Source organism: Festucalex cinctus, chromosome 20, assembly GCF_051991245.1.
Source record: "Festucalex cinctus isolate MCC-2025b chromosome 20, RoL_Fcin_1.0, whole genome shotgun sequence".
Lineage (NCBI taxonomy): Eukaryota > Metazoa > Chordata > Actinopteri > Syngnathiformes > Syngnathidae > Festucalex > Festucalex cinctus.
The window spans coordinates 13,683,795-13,690,301 of record NC_135430.1 but is presented as its reverse complement, the minus strand read 5'-3'; positions in this window follow the sequence as shown (position 1 = coordinate 13,690,301).

Sequence of the window (6,507 nt, the reverse complement as noted above, 5' to 3'; positions counted from 1 at the left end):
GTGTGCGTTTGCGTGCGTTTGCGTGCGTGCGTGCAAATACGTATAAATTTATACTCATTCATTCACCTAAAACCTTATAAATATCCCATTACCCTTCGCCTTAACCAGGTACTTCAGAATCTTGCCAGAGTCGTGAGATTTAAATGGTCAGGAGACCAGAGAAAAGGTCAGAAAAAAAAGAAATAAAGAGAAAAGAAAGGTAAATCAAAGTGACATCCAGCACCGACCAAACACTTCCTGCCTTCCCCATGATTACAAAATCAAAGTCTTACGCCAACCCCGGAAGCCTCTAAATTCCAGCAAATTTAGCGAGATCTCAAGAGCCCAGAGGAAAAACTAAAGAGAGGAAGGAGGGAAGGATCGATAAGGCAGAGTGAGATCAATAGAAGCCAGTACATCCAATCCATCAAAGTGAAGTCCAGCACCAACAAGACCCCTCCTGCGTGGTTACAAAACCGGAGTCTTATGCCAACCCCAGAAACCTCATACTTCTAATAAATTAAGATCTCAAGTGACCAGAGGAAAAACTAAAGAGAGGAAGGAGGGAAGGATAGATAAAGAAAAGTGAGAACCACAGACACCAGCACCAACTGATTCAAGGGGCTGTGGGAGGGAGAGGGTACTTCTGTTGAGTTTCAGTAGATGCTGGTGCGACGGATCTGGCATGCATAAGGACCACCACCAAAGAGAGAAGCCGTCAACCGCGGTCCAGCAAAGCGAGCACCCCCCCCCCCCCCCACCCCCCCCGGAATCCCCAGGCCGCGGCAGCACCAAGGCCACCCCCAAGCCACCCGAGCGGACACCGGTCAGCGAGCCGACCCAGATACCCGGAACACCCCCGCCCCAGCCCCGGCCCACACCCCCGAGCCCAAGGCCGCAGAACGAGGCCCAGCGGGCCCCCACAGCGCCCCACCGGTCCCCAGCCCCCATCCCCCCACGACCCCCCCGCACCCCACCCAAACCCGCCATCCACCACGACCCAGGCCCCACCACCCCCGACCCCCAAACCCCCGAACACACCCCGACCCCCAGCACCCAACCCCCCACCCACCCATACCTCCACCCCCCCCCCAAACAAGCCGCCCCCCCCCGACGGCCGCCACCCCCCCCCCCGCGAACCCGGCCCCCCGCGAGAACCCCCCACCCCCCCCCGGAAACCGGCACCGGGCAGCAGCGCAGAGAGGGAAGATGTGCCCACCCCACCTCCAGCCGCGCGAGATTTGCACCGCGGCGGGAGGGGGGAAGCAGAGGAGGAAGCACCAGGGGAGAAGGCGGGACACCAGAACACCGAGCCCGGTGGGGAGAGGCCCCGGTCGTCACGCCAGAGTACAAGTGACACCTAACCCTGTTACTGAGTCCGCCAGCTCGCCGACTGGCGAGCTCTACCCTTACACCGTGAATGTGGCCCCACCCAGTGTATATACAAGTGTGTGCGTGTGGTGCATTAAAATTGGGAGCAGGTGAGTCGGAGCAGAGGGAAAAAATTTCCCCTACTCCGACACACCCGTATCCCCCCCCAAAAAATGAATATGTATATGTGTGGTGCATTAAAAAAGGGAATGGAGGGACAAAGTGGTGGGGCAGGGACACAAATGGGGGGGACCACAGCGCTGCCAGGCACTGCAGTCCATCCCCTCTGATGGCTCCCCGCCCCAACTCACCCCTCCCCTTGGACGTGAGGTGCATTAAAATTGGAGGGGAGTTGAAGGGTGAAGACGGTGTTTCCACCCTTCCCCACCCCACCAAGAAATGTGTTGTGTGCCCTATGTGTATATTTACAAAGTGTATAGTGCAAGCTAGTGAAGTGAGTAAGAGGAGCGACCAGCGGGGCCTCACCCAACCCGGCGGGTGTAGGTGGCACGCCCGCCCCCCAGCACCCCCACCCCCCGCCGCCCCCCACCTCATCCACCCGGCACCACAATGGGCGGACAGCCAGCGCAGCAGGGCTACCGGACAGCCCACCAGCCACCGGGGCCCGCCCGGGGCACCAGGAGTTATACCGGAGCGGGGCAGGCCCCAAACCCTCGCCCGGCCCCCGGAGCCCGACGCCCGGGCCGGGGAGGGAGCCCCAGGCCCAGGGAGAGGGAGGGGGAGGGGCCGCAGGGCAGACAGGGAAGGGGGGGGGGGGGCGGGGGAAGCGGGGAGAAGACGACAAGAAGGCGAAAGGGCGGCTGCAGGGCAGGAGGCGGGGGGGGAGAGGAGGAGGGAGGGCGACAAGGGAAAAGGGACCGGGAGGCAGAGGAGGATGGGCGGGAGGAGGCGAGGAGGGAGAGGCGACGGGGGGGAGGAAGGGGGAGGGGAGAGGGAACCACGGGGCACACCGGAGGCCCACCCACCCCGAACCGCGCCGCCGGGCACGGAGCAGCGGACCGCGCCGGGACGGCACCGCCCCGGGCACCAGGGGAAGCACCCCAACACCGCACCCCACAGGGGGCCCAGGGAGCGGCCAAGACGCAACCGCCACCGAGCAGACAACGGGGGGGGGGGGGGGGGGGGCAGAACCACCCCCGCCCGACCACAGGGGACGGCGTCAAGAAAATTGACTAATTAGCATGCAGTAACACCAAGTGTTGATGCTTAGTGCCCACTAGAAATAGATCTTAAGGAGTTATTGAGTATAGTGTCGTATAGTGTGGTATGCTCGAGCCCACTAGCAGCAACTAGGTTCCTGACTATATAAAAATAAAAACAATCAGATACAAAATACCAAATACAGGAGCAGCGAAAACAGAAGTTGTAACGATGTGGTGGCTCTTGTTAACAGGCAGAATCTTGGCAGGATTAAGTTGCCAAATTGAGATTAAAATATTCTATGTACATAGACCATATTTGTTTAAATCTTGATACTTGATTTTTATTTAAGGCAGAGATTTTTTCCATTGAGATATAATTTATTAGTAAGTTTAACCAGTGGTCGATATTTAGAGATTGTTTATTTTTCCAATTGACAAGGATTATTTTTTTAGCAATAGTAAGGGCTATAAATATAGATTGAGATTGTTTACATGGTCGCTCAGTTATTGTTAAGTCACCTAGTAAACACAGTCTTGGAGATAAAGGAAGCCTACAGTTTAATATATCAGCGAGCTTTTCCAAGATTTTAGTCCAGAAATGCAGCACTGGAGTACATGACCATAAAGCATGAAGATAAGTATCGGCAGTGTTTTGTGAGCACTGGAGACAAATGTCGGAGTCAGAGAGTCCCATTTTTTTCATCATATATTGTGTAATATATGTTCTATGAAGTATCTTATATTGGATAAGTTGCAAATTTGTCTGTTTGGTCATTTTAAATACATTTTCACAGATTTGGGTCCAAAAGTCTGGTTCCGGAACTATAGACAAGTCTTTTTCCCATTTTAAAGTCGGTAAATACGTTTTATTTGTGTATAAAAATAACTTATATATTTTTGATATTTTCTTTATTGTTGTTGGAGAAAGCTTTATAATATCTTTAGCTAAGACAGGCAGTTGGAGCGTATCTTGAAGTGTTGGGATTTGTTTCTTAACCATATTTTTAACTTGCAGATAATGTAAGAAATTTCCCTTTTTTATTTCATATTTCTGGACCAAGTTTGTATATGATATAAACTTATTATCTGAGAAAAGATGATGAAGGTGTGTAATTCCTTTCTGCTCCCATAGGCTTAAATGGAACGACTGATTATTAAGTTGAAAGTCGGGGTTATGCCAAATGGGAGAGAGCCCACAGGGCGCCAATTGGGAGTTTGTAATTTCTAATGCCTTCCACCAGGCAGTCAGGGTGGCGGCTATCATTGGGTTTTTAAAACAATTATGTCGTCTTATTGATTTTGTAATAAAGAGTAAATCTGACAGTCTAAGATTATTACAATCCTTCTGCTCCAATTCCAACCAACAGTTAGTATCTCTGTTGGGTTGTGTCCATAGCACAAGATATTGTAGTTGATTAGCTAGATAATAGTACATAAAGTTTGGTGCCTCTAAACCTCCTTTAGATTTACTTTCCTGAAGAGTAGATAGACTAATTTTGGCTTTTTTTTTATTCCAATAGAATTTTATGATAGCAGAGTCCAGCGATTGGAACCAGTTAGACGTAGGTTTAAATGGAATCATTGAAAATAAATAATTAATCTTTGGTAAAACTTTCATTTTTATAGTAGCTATCCGTCCTATTAAAGAGATCGGAAGATTATTCCAGCGTTCCAGGTCACTACGGATACTATCCAATAATGGTGAAAAATTTAAAGAAGTTAATTCAGTTAACTTAGGTGAAATTTTAACACCTAAGTATTTTAAATTACCTGTAGGAAAGGAGTAGTGTGGATCCTGACTTGTAGGATTCCATGAATTTTCTGTAATAGGTAATAATGTTGATTTTGTCCAGTTAATAGAGTAATCTGATAAGTGAGAGAATTTAGTTATTAATTTAAATGCTTCCCCTAGCGAAATAGCAGGTTCTTCTAAATAGAGTAATATATCATCGGCATATAGATTAATTTTATGTTCTATTGTCCCGGAGTGGATTCCTTGGATCCGTCTATCCTGACGTATAGCTAATGCAAGCGGCTCAATAAATATAGCAAATAATAAAGGAGAAATTGGGCACCCTTGTCTTGTTCCCCTTTGTAAAGTAAAACTCTGTGATGTAATCCCATTAGTAGTAACTGTAGCTTTAGGAGAATCATATAATATTGAGACCCATTGAATGAATGACTCCCCGAAGCCGAATTTATTTAAGACAGCAAAGAGGAAGGACCAGTTAACTTTATCGAATGCTTTTTCTGCATCCAGCGAAATAACAACTGCCTTTTTATCATGCCGCTGTGACATACTAATCAAGTTAAAGAGTCTCCTAATATTATTAGTAGAATGACGACCTTTAATAAAACCTGTTTGATCACTATGAATAATTGTCGAGATTACCGTCTCTAATCGAGATGCCAAGGCCTTAGCGATAATTTTAATATCGGTATTAATTAGTGATATCGGTCGGTAACTTGACGGGAGGGTAGGGTCTTTTTCTGGCTTTAATAAAAGTTTAATTGCTGCTATATTCATATCTTGACGTATATCACCTTTACTTTTAATTTCAGTTACTACTCTTAGAAATAATGGAGCAAACATTAACCAGAAATGTTTAAAAAATATAGCCGGAAAGCCGTCTGGACCAGGTGCTCTGCCATTAGGCATACTGTCTAAAGCACGATACAACTCATCTATAGTAAGCGGGGTATCGAGAATATCTTTATGTTCAATAGATAACTGAGGTATATTTAAGCTGTTTAGGAATTCCTCAATATATTCAGGGTTAGGTCTATTAATTTCTGTGTATAGATTTCGATAATAGTTATAAAAAATATGGTTAATTTCTTCTGGTGATTGTGTGCATTCACCATTTATATCTTTAATAGCCGTTATAAGAGATTTTTCCCGATTCCGTTGAAGTTGATTTGCCAGGAATTTACCTGATTTATTATTATGTTCAAAATTATTATATCTCAACTGTTGTATTATAAACTCTGTCTTTTTAGATAACATGTTATCTAACTGTATTTTTATATTCTGTAGTTCTATCCATATTTGATTATTTGGGTTTAATACATATTCATCCGTTAGTTGTTTAATTTTATCTTCCAGGTATTTTTCTAATTTTTGATCCTGTTTCTTTTTATAAGTTGAATATGATATAATTTTCCCTCTAATTACCGCTTTCCCTGCTTCCCAGAGAAGAGATGGAGATATATTTGGAGAGTCATTTATTTCCAAAAAATCTGCCCACTCCCTTCTAATAATTTTATCAAACTCTACGTCTTTCAGTAATGAGATGTTAAAACGCCATATCGGGGGAGGTTTAAAGGTAGAGTCAATTTGTAGAGTGAGGGAGACTGGTGCATGATCACTTATAATTATAGAATGTATTTTTATAGCAGTTTTATCAACAATAGAATTATTTGTAAGGAAAAAATCAATTCTTGAGAATGATCGGTGCACAGCAGAGAAGAAAGTAAATTCCTTCTTAGTTGGGTTTTGAAGTCTCCAGCCATCGCTGAGGCCAAAATCCTCCATATACTCATCTATTACTTTAGCGGATCGTAATCGCCTTGTATATATCGTATTATTAGAACGATCTATTAACGGGTTCAAGACCGTGTTAAAATCACCTCCAATAATAATAGTAGAATTTGTTGCTAAATCGAGTAACCGAGAGAAAAATTCATGGAAAAAATCAGGGTCATCATTATTTGGGGCATATAAATTACCAATTGTATATACTTTATTAAATATAGTTACCTGGATAATAATATATCGGCCCTCTAAATCTGTTACTATATTATTTAGAGTAAAGAATAAATTCTTATGTATAAGTATAGAGACACCTCTTTGTCTACTATTATAGGAGGCAGAGTAAACTTGACTAAAATTTTTATCTATAAATAATTTTTCTTCTGATTTTTGTAAGTGGGTTTCTTGTAGGAGACAAATATCTGCCTTAAATTTTGAGAGATGGTCTAAAATTTTTATTCT